Raw genomic sequence first — 20,739 nt, forward strand, 5'->3', positions numbered from 1 at the left:
GTTAAACCATTTACATTACATTACATTTAAGTCATTTAGCAGACGCTCTTATCCAGAGCGACTTACAAATTGGTGCATTCACCTTATGATATCCAGTGGAACAACCACTTTACAATAGTGCATCTAACTCTTTTAAGGGGGGGGGGGGGGTTAGAAGGATTACTTTATCCTATCCTAGGTATTCCTTAAAGAGGTGGGGTTTCAGGTGTCTCCGGAAGGTGGTGATTGACTCCGCTGACCTGGCGTCGTGAGGGAGTTTGTTCCACTATTGGGGTGCCAGAGCAGCGAACAGTTTTGACTGGGCTGAGCAGGAACTGTACTTCCTCAGAGGTAGGGAGGCGAGCAGGCCAGAGGTGGATGAACGCAGTGCCCTTGTTTGGGTGTAGGGCCTGATCAGAGCCTGAAGGTACGGAGGTGCCGTTCCCCTCACAGCTCCGTAGGCAAGCACCATGGTCTTGTAGCGGATGCGAGCTTCAACTGGAAGCCAGTGGAGAGAGCGGAGGAGCGGGGTGACGTGAGAGAACTTGGGAAAGTTGAACACCAGACGGGCTGCGGCGTTCTGGATGAGTTGTAGGGGTTTAATGGCACAGGCAGGGAGCCCAGCCAACAGCGAGTTGCAGTAATCCAGACGGGAGATGACAAGTGCCTGGATTAGGACCTGCGCCGCTTCCTGCGTGAGGCAGGGTCGTACTCTGCGAATGTTGTAGAGCATGAACCTACAGGAACGGGTCACCGCCTTGATGTTAGTTGAGAACGACAGGGTGTTGTCCAGGATCACGCCAAGGTTCTTAGCACTCTGGGAGGAGGACACAATGGAGTTGTCAACCGTGATGGCGAGATCATGGAACATGATCATGATCATGGATCATGGAACGGGCAGTCCTTCCCCGGGAGGAAGAGCAGCTCCGTCTTGCCGAGGTTCAGCTTGAGGTGGTGATCCATCATCCACACTGATATGTCTGCCAGACATGCAGAGATGCGATTCACCACCTGGTTATCAGAGGGGGGAAAGGAGAAGATTAATTGTGTGTCGTCTGCATAGCAATGATAGGAGAGACCATGTGAGGATATGACAGAGCCAAGTGACTTGGTGTATAGCGAGAATAGGAGAGGGCCTAGAACAGAGCCCTGGGGGACACCAGTGGTGAGAGCACGTGGTGCGGAGACAGATTCTCGCCACGCCACCTGGTAGGAGCGACCTGTCAGGTAGGACGCAATCCAAGCGTGGGCCGCGCCGGAGATGCCCAGCTCGGAGAGGGTGGAGAGGAGGATCTGATGGTTCACAGTATCAAAGGCAGCCGATAGGTCTAGAAGGATGAGAGCAGAGGAGAGAGAGTTAGCTTTAGCAGTGCGGAGCGCCTCCGTGACACAGAGAAGAGCAGTCTCAGTTGAATGACTAGTCTTGAAACCTGACTGATTTGAAACCCATAGAGATCTTAGGAACTATGTCATAAACCCCAGAACACAGTACCATAATGCAGTTAAAGTGGCAGCAATATTGGTCTATATTGGAATGAATGAAAGTAGAGGTCTAATCCTGATTTTACTTTGCAGGAAAATAAATGTAAGGCATGTGATAGATCAGAAATTGTGTAATAGAATATTTGTCAACCTAAAATATTGTAATATAATTATAAATACAGTTTATAGGGGTTTAATACAGATGTTCTGTATAAATAGCCTCTACAATATATGTAAACAGACCATAAATGTCAACATTTTTGTTTTCTACATTTTTGTTTATGTGATGCAGCATCCAGGCTGCATCACATCCTGCCGTGGGAGTCCCATAGGGTGGCACACAATTGGCCCAGCGTTGTCCGGGTTTGGCCGGGGTAGGCTGTCATTGTAAATAAGAATTTGTTCTTAACTGACTTGCCTAGTTAAAGAAAATTAAATAACAAGGTTCATGTCTGTTCTAGTATTCCAATTCCTAATTAAATGGTTAACCTGAGTTATTTTTAGCATGACTGAACTGTTTTTAATGATCTTACCACAAAGCACTTTTTAAATTGATGTTCTTTTTATGATCTTTTTACTGTATTAGTATGTACTGTCCTATATGTGAGAGAGCTCCAACAAAACATTCCAATGTATGTATTACTTAATACTTGAAAATGGCAAATAAACGACTGTGTGTGTGTGTGCGTGTGATTGTGTGTAGCCTGTGTGTGTCAAATAAAATATACTCAACACAGAAATAGAATCTCATTCAATAAATTGTATAGAAATTTAAAAAATAATGAAAAAATAAAAGTGCTCTGATAACCACCATCTTTTTAATAACTAATCGACACCTATAGTTTTGCAGAGATGATGGGCTGTTATTTTTATTTATTTATTTATCAATGTTGAGCTCAGTGTCGATTAACCACACTACAATACGAAATTAAGAATATTAAATTAATTGCAAAAATCCTGAATATCAATCTCAGTGGCACTGAAAGAACTTCTTGTTTATTGAAATCTGTAGCTAGCTAGCTACATATTTTGTCCCAGGAGATTCACAGTTGTTTCCTAGGCAACAGCGGAACCCTTGCCCTTCCGTGTGCTGCTGACGTTCCTTTTGGACCATACCATGTACAGCTATTGGTAGGATGACGGTGATATTTATCACGTCATCCCAACTTGCACATTTCAACGTGCAAGTTGGACAACAAATTCAATTGACATTTTGAAAATTAGAATTACTACAAACTTTTGAGTGTTAATACACACAATGCATAATTATATCACTACCCCCCTGTAGTCAAGTGCATCCTTCTTTACCATCCTTTGGCAATCCCTGAACCAAAGATATTTATAAGTAACCTAAGACAGTTCATTTGTGTCGTTTACAGTGGGAGCAAATGAAGCATAGGGGGCAGAACAAGCAAGGAGGTGGGCAAATCCAAGCGAGAGCTAGCGAAATTCCATTCGCGCGTTGTAGCGTAGATTTGCATATTTCCGTTAGGGAACGCCTCCTCTGTAAAGTGCGCGTGTGCACAAACTCAATTCGACCTCCTCGTTCTAAACAATGCAATTTTAAACCTTGGCAAAGCGTCAAGTCTATAAAACTTAGTGCACTGTGTTCGTAACAGATTATAGTTTTGGAAACAGAATTTTTTTTGAGATCAGATGTTTCATCGATGAGAAAATTAGAAGAATGTTGGCCCAATTTCACCTCGTTCTATCATCTCCAACTTCCGCTGGACTTCCTCTCACTACCATATTTGGTGGAGAGAAAACGTTCTAAACGGATGCTTCAGTTTTATAATCCATGTGACGTGTCTGGGTTACCTCTTCTGGCTGTGACTGAACTGAAAAATAGCTTGTTGCTTGTGCAACACGATAGCCTTACTGTAAAGTAGTTAGTGGTGAGAAAAAGTAATTTCTGCCTTAACGATTTTCTATTTTTAATTTCCGACCAGAATGTTTGCAACTCGATATTACCTTTCACGAGAGTAGTTCCGCGTGGGCCGTTGGAAGTCTCTTGCCTGCGCGCGGTGACAAGTACATCTGGATGCGACAGGTAAGGAGGTAGCCAGCTAGCTAGCTAAATTCTTACTTGGGTTGTTACGATTGTGTTTAGTTACCTGTTAACTAGCCAGTTTGTTTACTTCGTCACCTTGTGCTTGGCTATGTGAATGTGGTTGCTATGTTATTATACCAGCGCGAGCTAACGTTAGTTCGTTTTGCCGCAGCTACTTCAACAGGAATGCTAACGTTAACTAGCTAGCATCTCGTAGGCTTTCAAAGTGAGTTGACAGATTTTGTAGAAACTATTGCTTCAGTTAGCCAATGTTGTCAGCTAGCAATACATTTCCCCCACGAGGTCGTTTCCAACTATTGGCTAGAACGGTTTCCTAACTTCACGGCACGCGAACATGTTATCGAGCTGTCACGCTTCAGGTGGCAGTCTGTCATTAATGTTGTTATTGACTTGATAGTCGGTGTACCTAACTAACTAGTTGGCTTTGGCAGGCCAATGTTGCCATACCAAAGCCGATGCAAACTAGCTAGTTACCTAAAATAAATTCCATGGCCACATCTTGGTCCAATTTTAAAGGGGGAGAGAAGAGTAATCCATTAATTAACGTTACTAGGATAGGTTGAGTACCTCTAGATCCAAATGACAGTGTTGTAGACATTATCACCTGCAGTAACAGTACATGCATCATATTGTAGGTTAAGTAAACATAATGTAGGTTATTTAACTTTGACATATAACATATTTTATGACATAGAAATACAAAAACTCACTCACTCACAATGTTCTTCTAGTGTGAGTGAAGGTCAATAGGCTATGCTTGTGTGTTAATGTACCAAGGATGATTGATGCTGATCGAGGATGATTTAGTAAGGCTCAATAAAGTTAGGCAATGGATGTGACTCATAACTGTTTTATTCCATGCTCTGATGTTCATGTGTGCACTGCAGACAGGCTACCGTTTGCAGAATACAGATTTCAGACTCAACTAGACTCAACTAAGCCTAGGCCTGATTTTTAGTTCTTGAATCAGGTTAACAAATGTTATTTTGCTCAATGTTCTGGACAATTGCTAGGACTTTAGAAGTTAATGGTTAAGCCTTCAAGTAGCAGGTTATTGTGTGTCTTACAAAAAGAGAGATCCTGAAATGAATATGCATTGCAAAGAACTGTTGATGAGATTCACAGATGATATTGGGTCTATCCGTGGATCTGTTTTGTCCATCATCTTCGGTAGCCATGGAAACCCACTGCTGATTGAGACTTGAAGCTCTGCAACATTGCAGGGGCAAATAAACAATTCAACAAGATGGAGCCTCTTTGTATTGTCAGTCATCTGAACGATGTTACATAGCTGCATTCGGATGGAGGGTAAGCCTATCTCATTTCACACTATTATATAGTGTTCTGTACATTTTACTCAGTCAAGTATTCATTGGTCAGCAGAAAGTCCATCCAGGGGGTTCAAAGTGAAACACAACTCCTGCCTTTTGATATTCAATTACAGCCAACAACAGGAAGGCAGCAACCTATCATTGATCTTTCACTGGTTTCTATTATTTTCTTTATTAAAATATTTTTTTTGTAACAGTATTTCTTATTGGAATTTTATATTGAGAGATACAACAAAGACGAAGCAAAAAAACAGCACTCACTTACACATACCTGCATATATATATATATATATATATATATATATATATATATATATATATATATGCATGCATGCATACATACATACACCATCTTCCTCTCCCCGCTCGCTGATTCTCTCACCTCATCCCCATCATTGCGTTTCTCAATACATACATTTTAAACAAACATACAAACAGAAATTCAACAAAAAAGCTCAGTTTTAACAAAGAAGTTAGGTTCCACACATGGAACGTACAGTGTAATTCTGAAATACATAGATCACCACCATTCTAAGAGGATCCTTGCAGCATAATAGCTGATACATCAGGTTCTAGGTAATTTAGATAAGGTTCCCATACTTTGTAGAACTGATCTGTTTTAGAATGCAATGTACATGTCAGATATTCCAGTGGCACCTATTCAAATAGTATCTTTTGCCAATCTTTAATAGAAGGAACCTTATCACTAATCCACTGTAAAATGATGTTTTTCCTCGCTGCGAAGGTAAGGACGTTGTAAAGCCTCCTCTTACCTCCAGAAGTAACATGCCTACTAGGGAGACCTAACAGTAAAGAAACTGGGTCCAATTCTAGATCAACCCCTAGGATCTTTTCAATATCTTGCAGAACGCCAGACCAGTATCTTTGTATTTTGGTACATGACCATAAACAATGTGTTAGGGTGCATGTATCAGTTTTGCATTTAAGACACTGAGGAGAAGAGGAAGAGGGGCTAAAAGCATGTCTGCGATTTGGGGATATATGCAATCTGTGTATTATTCTTTATTGGATTTCTCTAGTACGATTACATATGGATATTGTTTTTGCAGATCTCCAAATGTCCTCCCACATCTCTTCGTCAATAGTAACAGACAATTTTTTCTCCCACACTTGTTTCACCCTCTGTGTGTCGACAGTAGAAAATAACCTTAAAGCATCATAACACAGATTTACAGACATTTTCCTTTGTGGGGAAAAAAAAAGCATTCATTCAATGACAGGCATATCAGGGTTACCAATTAAGGTGGTGCTCTTCAGAATATAATGTCTTACTTGTAGGAAGTAGAACAAGTCCTGCTTTGGGAGTTGATATTTCTCAACCATCTGCTCAAATGACAATAAAATCTTATAAGCAAATAAGTGTATTTAGTCTGTATGCCCTTATTAAGCCAACAGTTAAAGCCAGCATCCAGCAATCCTGGACCAAAATCTGGGTTGTTAAGAATTGGGGTAAGAGCAGAGGTTAGTTTGGACCTTCCCAAAAAACGTTGAACTGACCTCCATACTTTGAGTGTGTTAAGTGTAATGGGATTATTGCAGTGATCTTCTACAGTCTTGAAATTTAGGTAGAATATTGGACTTTGTTTAGGACCACCTGCTCCCCAATGGCCTCCTAGGCTATATATTCCAGTTTCCCTGCAGTCATCTCCCCTCCACCTCTGTCTAAAGCACTTTCTAGTGTTGACAAGCATAGCTGTAAAGTGAGTTTGCTGTCTGTTCAAAGCATTTCTAGCCCCCCCCCCCCCCCCCCCCCCCTCTCAGCATAGGGATGAGAGTAGAGCACCAACTGATTCTATATCACCTGGGGGTTATTCACTAAAACCAAACAGAAGCAAACAAGCTGAAACAAGGAGGGACCTACCTGAATTTGTCCAATAAAAAACGCCTGTTTTTGTTTGCAAAACGTTTTGCTACGATGTGCACTAATGAATACGACTCTAAGTTGGGCCCCCTATTACGGTCTATGGGTGGGTCGCATGCAAAGGTGACATTGGTGGATGGCGCTAACATAAATGTTTTAGTCTGTCAACTGTTGAGGTAGGGTACACAATTAACTTTGTTTAGGAAGATAGAGTCACACCAGATCACATATTTAGAGCACTAGGTGTTATTGTCCTAGCTAGCCTTGAGGGTTATCAGGTTTATTTGGCAGTGGACTGGAAAGAGCATTTCTAGCCTCATTGATGTTGATGAAGCACTCAGGCTACCACAATCTGCTGTCCATGTATAGGAGTGGGAGCTCAACACAGACAGGGAGAGGGTGAGCGAGATAAAAAGAGGGAGAGTTGGATAGAGAATTGGAGCAAATAGAGCTGTTGTATTGGATTCGAAAAATCATGAAGCCGGGGCTCTGACTCATCAGTTCTGTGCTGCTGCTGCTCCATCCACAACATCTCACGTGATACTAAATAGGCTGCTGTTTGTCGTCACCAGGGTGGGGTGGGGAGAAGAGGAGAGACAGTGTTCTCTTTCCTGAGGGGATGCTGCTAAGCTTATGTCATGTTACAGTGCAGGTGGGGAGAGCTTATGCTCTACATCAGATAATTTCATATTTATTATATAAACTGTGTTTTTGTTTTTCCTATAGTGATACAGAGGAGGATGTGATGTTTTCATGTTGGTTGCCTAGTAGCCTACATGTTGTGTCCTTTGTGGAATGGCCAAAAGGGGATGGATGGTGTGTAAAAGTTGAGCTGGGTATGAAATTGGGGAAATACCTTTAAGATCCAGCAGTGTCTGTGTCATTTGGTAGTTCAGAGTTCTGCCTGCCAGTCAGTACCCTGCGAACCAACCAGAAAAGAGCTGTGACCTGATATCCCTTTTCCTATTGGCCCGAGCAGGGAGTGGGCAGACCTGGCTGGAGGCGGGTGGGCAGGAAGGGGCTGGCTGTGGGGGATGGCTGTAAGCGTTTCAGCCAGATAGTTGAGCAGACACTGCTCTGCTTCCTGCCTGCTTCGCTCCCCTCCCCTCCGTGGCTGAGAGAAAGAGAACAAAAAATCTCTGTCTAGGCATGGGACTCTGGCTGCTGCAGCGCTCGGCAGCTCCTCCCAGGGAATGACAACAGTTCACATGGTCATTAGCTCCAGACGCTGAAGCAGGGGAACTACTCCGAGGCATAGCAGCTGCACCTGGTGTCTCTATCTATGCTGTGGCTTAAAGAGAGAGGCACGACCGAGCTATACAGGACTCAGCAAAAAACGAGGTGGGAAGAACGTCTCTCTGATCTATTTTTTTAAAGTAGTTTGCTGCAGTATGGTGCATACCATCCTGGGTGGGTAGGGAGGAAAGAGAGAGAGTCTGTGTGGGAGAGGGAGCTACAGAGAGGGGGAGCACAAATGGGTGAGGGCAGCTCGCTGGTACAGTATAACAAACACTTTGCTGGTTACAGCCGCTTGAATTTCTCCTGCTTGTGTTGGGACTTGTTGATTACTAGGGAAACTAACTACCACAGACAGTGCCTCTCCCTTCCCTTCATGATGCAGAAAAATTATGTAGACTTCTCTCTCCGTGAAGTTCAGAACACGTGGACTAGCCAGAGAAAGAAAGATGTGTATGATTTATTTGTAGCCCGCTCCATAGGCTGTTTCAAACTTTCCTTTTATGTCAGAAAAGAGTTTCACTTTCAATGCAGTTCATAGGCGTAGACAAAATATTTTTCTCTTGTACTGGAGGTGGACATGAAACAGAGCTGAGGGCTGGCTCCCTAATTAGCCTTGCTTGGGCTTCTTACTATTTTAAGGAGGTCCCATGTCTTTTATCACAGAGGAGGTCCACAGCCACACTCCACAGTAAGCTCTTTATCCACTGCTCTGTACTGTGCTATTATGGGAGGGAGCTGTAAATGTTGACCGGTGCGGCCTGGAAACGAGCTGGAAACACTAGAAAGGTGTCTGTCTAACATTTGGCAGTCGTGGGGGGAAGTGGAGGACGAAGTGGGTGTTTTCTGAAATGGAAGTTACAAAAATAAACAACAAAAAACAGTAACGTCACATGCAATGGCTCTTCATTAGGAAGGCCAGGGCTGCAAGCCTGAACAACTCCCTCCCTAAATTGATTCACAAGCGAGTTGTCACTGCTGACACAGAAAGGTAATTAGCCATGCCTTTTTAAAGGATTGGGAGCTTTTAACAATTTTTTTCCCTCCAGACCTTTTAAACAATAACAACAATCTACGTTACCTTCAAAATAAGCTCTTTATGTCCAAGCAATGATTTTGTGTGTTTGCTGTGATGGATGGAAAAGAAAGCTGAATCATTTGGCCCTCACATTAGCATGGCTTTTCAGTGAAAGGATAATTCTACTTTAAAATGAACAGGCCACATTGGAAGCAATTTGAGAATTAGCCTGCTAGTTGGTCATGAGTCATAGCTTGACGGTTGAGTTGTTTTTAGTGTTTTTAAGGGTTTTCTCTTCCAGAACTACCGGGGAGTGTTTTAATTTAGCTAAATGCTCAATTTAAAAAGACAGACAGGCTATTAGAGGATCATCTGAAGTTGGATGATATAATAGTGTCACAGCATTTCTTCCTGAGTAACTTTTGTGTGAATGCACAGTTGCAACCCCATCTTTTGTGTACTCGATTCTGGAAAGTCATTGACAGTCACAGTAAATGGGTCTTCTGTCTGTTATAAGCTACATACACTTCAAATCCAGCCCTCTCATTGGTTATCAGATATATATTGACCTGTAGATGGGCTAATCAGGGCAGGGGATTGGTTAAATATCCTATAGGCCAGTTCCCTGTGTCAGTGGCATGAGATGACCATTGCGGTCACCGAGTTTTAGTTAAGGCTATTAGGATATGACGCCCACATTTCTGCTGACTTTGTTAAATGTTCTCTGCTTTGCTTCTTCCCAGTAGCCCTGCTTAGCTTAGTCCACTAACCTCTGCTTAGCTAGTGTCTCTCATTTCTCCTTACGCTAATGACATTTGATAATTTGAAGCTCCAGGAGCCAATGCCAATATCAATTTGCAGGATGGCATACTTTTAATTTCCATCCATTTATCCTAGCCTAATATTTGAATAGTAGGCTTCGTTGAGCTTCGAGTTAAGCTTCGAAAATATGCATTGCTAAGATATTTGTGTAGACTTCCAGGAAATTGTGATATACAAGTTAAGCTTATTTAAATATGTTCCCATGTGATGTGAATGTATTTTAATTTGTGAATTTAAGAAGATTTTTTAAAGAGAAATCTGCAGCTCAAATAAGTATCCTAGACCTATATTTTTATGTAGAATTTTCAGCAAACGGATTGCACGATACGGCAGTTGACCATATGGAAATTCAGAACAAAATTCCTTCATCAAATATGCTTTTTAGAACCATTATTATTAGGATGGTAAACACGACAGAAATCGTTTTTAACTAGCCTGATCATAAAAAACAACACTATTACTCTTGTTTTTCCACAACCAACTGGAGATGGACATTTTCGCTTTCATTACACTGAAGCACACGTGCACTCTTTGCTGTCATGGAAAATGTAGCCTACTCGTGTTCCTCTTGGCCATATGCAAATATATAGTGGATTGCCATCTCTGCATTGTAATAAATTCAAAAGAGCAGGTATTCATTTGCTTGGTTGTTATAGACCTGCTGTTTAACAGCTAGCTGGTGCTTTAATAAGGTTGTCTGTAAAATGGAAACGATGCAAAGTGTAGACTATGCCTTTCTCTCAGGTTGACAACATCCAGGAGAGACTGACACCCCATACACAGCTAATAGGATACGTGGGTGGTATTCAGACGTCAAGCTAATGACTTTTACTTGAGAGAACCCTGCACTGGCCTGCTCTCATTCAAATTAGGAGATGGCCAAGATAATGCCTGGCCAGCTGGCTTTCGTAACTGTAATCCATGAAGGTCTAGTCGTAACATGGAGCTTTCCCCAGTCCCCACAAATCTCTGGTCTGCTCTTAAATCTCCTTTCCTGGCTGGTTAGGCTAGCTGCTCTTTGGTAAAACATTTCACTTTTACTGGATGGCATGGTTTTGCCTGCCTCTGCAAGGGACAGAGCGATAGACGACAGTTTTTAAAGGTTGCACATTTCAGTGTACCCAGTGGGATAATTTTTTATTTTGTAGATGAAAGTCAAAAAAGCTTGACTGTTGAGCACTGTGCACATCACTTTGTCCTGAAAGCACCAAGAGAGAGCTGGGCGGGGGCGTACAGGACTGATCTGTGCAGGTCACAACAAGGGTGTCGCATGGCCCTACCTATCTGCGCACCAACTGTCCCTCCACTCGTCCTCATCAGCACTCTTTCCTGGAGGTGTGTCCGCTAGGCTAGCCTCAAAGTATTCGTACCCCTTGACTTATTCCACATTTTATTGTGTTGGTCTGAATTCAAAATTGATAACATATTTGCTTTTGTCTTTTACCCCATAATGACAGTAAGAACAAGTTTTTAGAAATGTTTGCAAATTTATTGAAAATGAAATGCATAAATATCTAATTACAGCATTACTTTAGTGTCTTGTTATTCGGTACAGGCTTCTTCCTTGTCACCCTGTCAATTAGGTTAGTGTTGTGGAGTAGCTAAAATGTTGTTGCTCCTTCCTCATTTTTCTCTTATCACAGCCATTCAACTCTAACTGTTTTAAAGTCACCATTGGCCTCATGGTGAAATCCCTGAGCGGTTTCCTTCCTTTCTGGCAACTGAGTTAAGGAAGGACGCCTCTATCTTTGTAGTGACTAGGTGTATTGATACATCATCCAAATTGTAATTAATAACTTCACCATGGTCAAAGGGCTATTCAATGTCAGGTTAAAACATTTTCTTTATTATTATTATTTTTTTAAAGCAATCTACCAATAGGTGCCCTTTGCAGGCTGTATCACATCTGGCCGTTATTGGGAGTCTCATAGGGCGGCGCACAATTGGCCCAGCATTGTGCGGGTTTGTCCAGAGTAGGCCGTCCATTGTAAATAAGAATTTGTTCTTAACTGACTTGACAGATTTTTACATTGTTAGCTTGGGGATTCGATCTTGTAACCTTTCGGTTACTAGTCCAACGCTCTAAACACTAGGCTACTTGCCACCCCTTTTGTAGCACATGCACAGTATATAGGCTATCTTAGGCCAGGCTACAGTACAAACACGGGGCTCAGTAATATGCTAGGGCTAAGCCGTGCTATATCATATGGCTGAATGAGCTCTATCTCGCTCAAGTAACCTGATTTCCAGGGCATTCTCCATGATATGTAGGCTACCAGGTATCTTAGCTGTGTTCTTTGTATTTTCTGAACCAGGAAGGAAGTGTTAGAGTAGGGCAAGAAGATATTACACTGGTAACCTGATATGATAAATGCCTTTCTGCTTTATCTATCTAACCCTGATACGGGGTCATAATACATTGAATGAAGACACTGTTGCCATTTTGTTTTAATCTTTTAGCAAAATTCCATTACAATAAACTTTGCCCCCACTCACACTAACCCAGACAGTTATTCAAATAACACATAGATTTGTGGGAATTTCTCATGCCAGGAAATTGAGAAATACTTGGCTTCTAAGCGATGATGATGATGATGATTCAGAATTTGCCATGATTTAGGAACAAAAAGTGTTTTCTGAGCCAAATAAAAACGAAGAAAAAAAAATATAAACAACTGGTAAGGAAATGCAGTACTGCATTACACAATCTCAACTTTAAGCATTAGTCGGAAAAATGCTCAACTGACCAGCAAATTCACCCTACACTGTATTACATGTGGCCAGTGGTGTAAGGTACTTAAGTAAGAATACTTTAAAGTACTACTAAAGTTGTTTTTTGGGGTATCTGCACTTTACTATTTATATTTTGGAAAACTTTTCCTTTTACTTCACTACATTCCTAAAGAAAATTATGTACTTTTTACTCCATACATTTTCACTGACTCCCAAAAATACTTGTTACATTTTGAATGTAACAGGAAATGGTCCATTTCACCAACTTATCAAGAGAACATCCCTGGTCATCCCTACTGCCTCTGATCTAGCTGACTCACTAAACACACACATGCTTTGTTTTGTAAAGGGTGTTGGAGTGTGCCCATGGCTATCTGTAAAAAAAAAAAATAGACAATGTCTCTCCTTCCAGTTATGAAGGAATTTAAAGGTAATTTTGTGAGCCAATGCTTACTAGCATTAGCACAATGACTCGAAGTCTATGAATGGTACTGTATCTACTAGCATTCTAGCAGATACTATAGACTTCCAGTCATTGCGATAACGCTAGTTAGCAATTGCACTAATGCTAGTTAGCAACTTCCTTCAAACTGCATGCAGAGATGTAAAAATGGTATCCGCACGTTCATCTTACTCTGGGGAAGTAGATAAAGGGCTTCAGTGCCAAAATCCTGAATTTTCCCTTTAAGGCATATTTGATTTTGAATTATACTGTGGCCTAGTATAGTATGTTACAATGTAAAAAATACATTTGCCTCTGATTCTAAAAATAAAAAAGTTTTAATAGTGAAAGGTCACATCTGACATTATTCTTACCTGGTTCTTTCATAGAAAGACACGCCTAGTTCCTGAATCGGATGTCGCAAGTCACGACTTCACAGGAGAGCCGTTTGAATGTAAAAAATATTTGATCAAAACACATGTGAACTTTCATGTGCCTTAATAATAAACTTTTATGTCATCTGTAAATACGTGTAAAGTTGTTAAATTAAGAGCGTAGTTGGTTTAGCCAAAGAAAAAGTCAGGAACCTTCCTGCTAGCCATGATGGGCTGAGATAATGAGTGGGCTGGACATGCTGAGAGATGAATTTGGATTGGTCTGAGGTGTAGCATCTTGTGTCTATAAAATGAGCTGCTCGTTATGCGTGGATACGTTTTTTTCTAAAGATATAACGTTAGCCATGGAGAACGGCAACTATGTTGATACTGCTCTTAAACACATTGCTGCCCAGAATTTATCAGGTCAGTGGGAAAAAGTTGAGATGTACTACTTTCTGAAGGACAATCGTGCCATGCTGACTCTCTCTGACTCTGAAAATGAATCAGACGACGAGGAAATCCCTGATTTAGATAAAAACATTTTCATTGAAGAAGACATTGTAGAGTCTTCTGATGACGTTGATGGGGAGGAAACGGTGATCAACAGTGTTGTCACGGAAGAAGTTGACAGCAAGCTCAAAGTTTTGGGACAGTGACATTGTTCTTTTGGCTCTTTGAAATGATACAATAACTATGAGGTTAAAGTGCGGACTGTCAGCTTTAATTTGAAGGTATTTAATTAGGGCTATCCACGACTAATAAAACGCTTGGTCGACCAAGAGTCATCTGTTCTTTCGACTAATCGACTGTTCGAAATTGTATTTTTCTATATAGACACGACCTATGTGTTTTAATATGATCAACTATATGTTGTCTGATGCTTTAAGCACACTGATTTAAATCATTTAGACACACAAATGACTGGGGGGAGTCAATGGTCAGAAAAAAATAACTGTTCCTTAACCTACCTCCCGCTTTTGCTGGCCTTTGCAGATTCTGCCATTACGCTCCAGAAGTTGCCGGTAATAGGCTACGCCAGGGGTCGGCAACCTTTTGGAGTGCCTATTTATCTTACCTTTTCTACCGATCTGCATGCCAATTATGATTTTCGTATGCACATTTTCTTGGAGCAGTTTTTCATTGCTTTTATAATAGTTTTTGTATCTAAATCCATTGTCATGTGATTAATACAAATTCTATCTAAATGAAAATTATACAAATCTAAATAACTTCTATTTCCATTGCCTACTATGCAGAAATAGCCTACATAAAGCCAACAAATAACCACATTGCAGCCTGCAGGTAGAAAATATTCAGATTTTTTTTTTTAAATAAAAAAATCACATTTGGCTTCACATGGCCTGTCTGCAAGGAACTTGAAACATTGTATCAACTTGGTCCAGTCGGAGGTCAAGCTAACAAACTTACAACCTTGTATAAAATATTCTGGACCCTCAGTTGAAGGAAAATTATTTGGGAAGTTCCACAGCTTATTAGTGGTGTAGAGTTAAGACAATCAGAAATACTATCAGATTTCCAAATGGGCACATTTATAAGTTACATTTGCGTGCAGGCCAAGTAGCCTAGGCATACTTCTATGCATAATCAGATGTGTGTCCTTACTCAACAGAGCGCTCCAAACAAAACACAATGAATAAATTGACAACTCGTAAATGGAATGAAATAAACCAAAACTTGTTTCTCACAAGTGTAGCCTAGGTTGTGCGCTCTGCAAATAACGTGTCCACTCCGACAATGACAACTGTGAAAAACTGTACTAGTAATTAACCTGTCTAGGATGAGGGTGCCGCTAGCGGCACTCCCCCCCCACCCCCACTGAAAAACCAGTGTCGCGAAATTCAAAAAAAATATATTTTTTAAATATTTAACTTTCACACATTAAAGTCCAATACAGCTAATGAAAGACACAGATCTTGTGAATCCAGCCAACATGTCCGATTTTAAAATGTTTTACAGGGAAGACACAATATGTAAAGATGTACATCTATTACCTAAAAACACATTAGCATAATCCACCATCTTTTATTTGTCCACCAACACCAGTAGCTATCACCAATTCGGCTAAACTAAGATATTTATAGCCCCTAACCAAGAAAAAAACTCATCAGATGACAGTCTGATAACATATTTATGGTATGGGATAGGTTTTGTTAGAAAAAAGTGCATATTTCAGGTAGATGGCATAGGTTACAATTGCACCCACCGTCACAAATGGACTAGAATAACTACATAGAGCAACGTGTTTACCTACTTACTAATCATCAAACATTTCGTAAAAATACACAGCATACACTAATCGAAAGACACAGATCCTGTGAATACAGACAATATTTCAGATTTTCTAAGTGTCTTACAGCGAAAACACAATAAATCGTTATATTAGCATAGCACATAGCACATAGCAGCCCAGCATTGATTCTAGCCAAAGTGAGCGATAACGTCAACATCGCCACAATATATTAATTTTTTCACTAACCTTCTCAGAATTCTTCAGATGACACTCCTGTAACATCATATTACACAATCCATATAGAGTTTGATCGAAAATGTTTATATTTAGCCACCAAAATCATGGTTAGACAATGTGAAATGTAGCCCAGCTGGTGAGAAAATGTCCGTGCGCCATATTAGACAGTGATCTACTCTTATACATAAATACTCATAAACGTGACTAAAAAATATAGGGTGGACAGGGATTGATAGACAATTTAATTCTTAATACAATCGCGGAATTACATTTTTTAAATTATCCTTACTTTTCAATACAGTTTGCGCCAAGCGAAGCTACGTCAAAACATGGCGTCCTAAGCCACTAACATTTTTCGACAGAAACACGATTTATCATAATAAAAATGTCCTACTTTGAGCTGTTCTTCCATCAGTATCTTGGGCAAAGGATCCTTTCTTGGGTCTAATCGTCTTTTGGTGGAAAGCTGTCCTCTTGCCATGTGGAAATGCCAACTGCGTTCGGGATGAATTGGAAGCGTGCCCAGCAATTCACAGCGTTTCAGAAATAAATGTCCCAAAATCGCACTAAACGGATATAAATTGCTATAAAACGCTTTAAATTAACTACCTTATGATGTTTTTAACTCCCATAACGAGTAGAAACATGACCAGAGTAATATTTCTCCCTCCACTAATGCTTGGAACAAGTGCGGGTCGATGTCCTCCAGGCGCATTACGCAGCAAGAAAAGAGTTCCTAGCTACAGGGTTTTTTAATTTGTAGTGCCTGTGAACGCGCAATCGACCCCATTCAAATCGTCATCACGTAAAGGCATCCAGGGGAAGACGTAAGCAGTGTCCGTATACTCATAGCAATAACTGCGGCCTTTTAACTGACTCCAGATCAGGGGCCAAAATTTCTGAAATCTGACTCCATGTCAGGGAAATTGCTGTAGAATGACTTCTGTTCCACTTAGAGACAAAATTTCAACTCCTATAGAAACTATAGACTGTTTTCTATCCAATAATAATAATAATAATATGCATATTGTACGATCAAGAATTTTGTGGGAAGCCGTTTCAAAAATTACACGATTAGCATAAATAGTGACAACAGCGCCCCCATCCTCAACAGGTTAATAAAAATAATAGATTGAATGCATTAACCTAAATTAGTAACCAAACAAACCTTGCAAATTAGAAATTTTGGGAATTAACAGTAAATGTACTACTGGTTTGCCTTCCCCACGGCCTCAAATGGATTAGTCCACAGAGACGTCAATCAAGATGTGAAATTAATTGTATTTTTTTTGTTGCAACTGCTGAACTTAAAAATTCTCGGTTGACCAACAGTCTATCGACCGACCAGTTGACTAAATGAAGTCCGCCCTAATTTTCATCCATAATGAGTGAAACGTTTAGAAATTACCGCACTTTTTGTTCATAGTCTCCCTATTTTTAAGGGGACCAGTATGAATCAGATCTAGTCTTTCATCTCAGGGTAAATCAACAGATGATTCAGATGTATTGGGAGAAATTCGTCTGTGTATTAAGGTAGTAAAAGGTTTGTATTTGGTCCCATGTTCTTAGCGCGCAATGACTATATCAAACTTGTGACTCTACAAATTGGTTGGATGTATTTGCTGTTTGTTTTGGTTGTTGTAGATTATTTTGTGCCCAATTGAAATTATTGGTATATATTGTGTCATTTTGGAGTCACCATTTTATTGTAAATAAGAGTAGAATATGTTTCTAAACTAGATGAGAAAGTAACAGATGCACAAATATCATACCCCCAAGACATGCTAACCTCTTGCCATTAAAATAACAGGAGAGGTGAGCATATTTTGCGGGGGTATGATATGTGTGTGTCTAACTTTCCCACTCATCGTTATTCATGATTCATTCAGGATTAGCCGTACTCATGGTAGCATCCACATTAATGTAGAAGTGTTTCGAAACATATATTTTTTATTTACAATAAAAGTGACTCAAATTACAACATACATTATTTACCGTTCATTTCTAAAGATTATTTAATGAGAATGTGACTATAATATTGTAAATTAGCCCATAAAGTGTGCCTATATGTTGGTTTCCAGGTCCAGAAATGGAGCATCATGGCTGTAATGGTTAGGCCTACTTTAACTTGGCACCAGCAGCTTGTTGCATGGTTATAGTCATAGATATGGAATTGTATTTTTTATTCTAACTTTATATTTAAGCAGACCTGAATGTGACATAACTGCCAATGTTATCGAGCCAAGCGATCAAAGATAGGCGGTCTATCTTACAGTAGGCTACTGCCATGGCTTTTACTGTCTGGACTCGCATTTTTTCATGACCGCTAAAGCTACTCCCTCAAAGTTTTGACTATGATTTGTACATAGGTCTATTTGTTTGTATGGAGTCCGACCAATGTCTCTTGTTCATTGTGGAGTGCAGTATGCTCACTATGCTAGTGTTGTACTTATTTTGCCCCATGTCTTTGAATGGAGGGATCTGTGGGATATGAAACAGTGAAGAGAATTTTAAACAGCAGCTGCAGGTTTTTACAACCCTCCCTCCCTTGTTCGCCTGCCCCACCCCCACTTCCTTCTCCCAGTTATCACCAGAAAATATTTCCAGATGCTCTAAGGGAAACAGGCTCCCTGCACGGTAGTCTGTTTGTAATAGATTCAAAAAGTAAGCTAAAGGCTAGGCTATGTCCCTTTAAAAAAAAAATTGATCTAGCAAGTCCTTTTCCGCCTCCCCAACCCGAGTAGCCGGAGGACATTGCCTAAAAACAGATTCAGAGCGAGAGGTGCGAGACTCATATTCTCTCTCTGTGAATTGAAAATCCACTGGCCGCATCAATGGCCCGATGTTTAATTTGACTGGTCGTGTCTGGTGGGTGTTGAGGCGCTCTAGGTACCCAGGCAGTGGCGTAATCGTGTCTGGCACATGCATCTGTCTCGGTCTCTCTTGCTCTGCCTGTTGGATGGCTTCCCGGAATACTGCTGCGCTGCACGTTTTCTATTAGCTGGCGGCTCTCGTCACGGCATTACTCGACAGGGTGTGTGGACCCCAGGGGTTTTATCCCTACTGTCCCGCACTGGCTTGGCTTACTGCACTCTTGCTGTCTCATTGCACAGGGGTCGTTGCCATTCTCCGCTCTGCTTTGTATTCAACACGCCTGAGGGCTGCGTCATGCGAGTTGGCGCACAATGACGCAAAGTAATGATCGGGAACTCAGACCAAGTGGCAGCTGAATAACCTCGCAACCGCCCTCTGTTGGCTTACACAACACTTCAAGCCAGTCTCCTACCTAGCCACACACAAACAAGGGCGCACGCAGACACACTCTCTCTCTCTCACACACACACCACTAAAAACAGGGCACCAGACATCTGTATATCAATGTGTTATCGACAGTCATATTATTCTCCTTGTTAATATTATAGGCTAAAAACTGTTATACCATTTCTCAATGTTTGGTTTTGGCCCTACACTTCTTGGGCACAATCTTCAGTTTTGGGGATGAAGTCCAGTGGTGTAAAGTACTTAAGTAAAAAGTACTACTTAAGTAGTTTCTTTTAGGTATCTGTACTTTACCATTTATATTTTTGAATACTTTTACTTCACTACATTCCGAAAGAAAAGAATGTACTTTTTATTCCATGCATTTTCCCTGACACCCAAAAGTACTTGTTACATTTTCAATGCTTAGCAAGACAGGAAAGTGGTCTAATTCACTTATCAAGAGAACATCCCTGGTCATCCCTACTGCCTCTGATCTGAAGGACTCACTAAACACAAATGCCTCGTTTGTAAATGTCTGCGTGTTGGAGTGTAATTTTTTTTTTAAAGAAAATAAATTGTGCCGTCTGATTTTCTTATTATAAGCAATTTGAAATTATTTATACTTTTACTTTTGATACTTAAGTATATTTAAAACCAAATACTTATACTGAAGCAGTATTTTTCTGGGTGACGTTTTTACTTTTACTTGAGTCATTTTCTACGAAGGTATCTTTACTTTTACTCAAGTATGACAAGTGGGTACTTTTTCCACCACTGGTAAAGTATACTAGTTAAAGTTAGAACAGGACAGAATAGGCCATGAAATTGACATAATAAAATGTTCTTATAGCTTAAGCTTGTTTCGATTTGGAGGGCTCGACGGAATTCTTGATAATGGTTCAGAATTATATTGTTTCCACCTAAACAAACCAAGGAAACTTGATTATAAGCTTGTTATTGCATCAATACCAGTTTTTTTTTTCTAGATATAAAAGGGGCTTAGGTGATGGGCGTGGCAACGAGCGTGGTCATCCTGTCTGCGTGACATTTTTTAAAACATTTCCTCCTCCTTGGCGGTGTATAGAAATGTTGGAATTTTTAAGCAAATTTCCTGCAGTTCTAAAAAAAAAATCCATCGAGTTGAAATATATTTTTATATGATTTTTAAAGCTAGTTTCCTGCAATTCTATGCATTTTGCCATTGCTAATGCTGTATTATTTTGCTTTCGCATAACAATGTATAATATTTCTAAATTAATAGTTTTTTGAATTTTCTATTTTCTACATACCCTACTTTTATGTCTGGTTTTAGTCATTTAAGTTTCCACAGTGTTTTTCCATCCCAAAAATGTTATGAAATAAAAACATTTTTAGCGGCCTGCCCAAGTATTACAATGGCAGAAAAATCTCTGAATACTTTTGCCTATGGGTCTGTATTGTTAAAGAACATTCACAGCTTTATCTTGTGAACAGTGGATTTATTGCCATTTTATTTATTTTTCTAGAGTTTTCTAATTGATTGTCCACTAATTGATTTGGGTAAATAATGCTGTCCCCAGCAATATGTTTCAAGTTTATTTCATGAACTGTTTTATCTTAAAAAAAAAAAATAAAGAC

At 40.2% G+C, this 20,739-nt stretch overlaps 1 protein-coding gene across 10 annotated transcripts in view; it reads left to right on the plus strand.

The window, feature by feature from the left end:
* Window positions 1-3,253: 3,253 nt before the first annotated feature.
* Window positions 3,254-20,739, plus strand: part of LOC129859497 (muscleblind-like protein 2a) — a 78,508-nt gene continuing 61,022 nt past the window's right edge. For 9 of the 10 annotated variants that reach the window (XM_055929352.1, XM_055929349.1, XM_055929353.1 and 6 more), the window contains exon 1: window positions 3,254-3,511. The gene's annotated coding sequence lies outside the window, so the exon portion shown is untranslated. Of the gene's footprint in view, window positions 3,512-7,783; window positions 8,087-20,739 lie in introns of those variants that run through there. The other variant, XM_055929350.1, reaches the window with a different exon arrangement.

This window comes from Salvelinus fontinalis, chromosome 7, assembly GCF_029448725.1.
Source record: "Salvelinus fontinalis isolate EN_2023a chromosome 7, ASM2944872v1, whole genome shotgun sequence".
Taxonomy (NCBI): Eukaryota; Metazoa; Chordata; class Actinopteri; order Salmoniformes; family Salmonidae; genus Salvelinus; species Salvelinus fontinalis.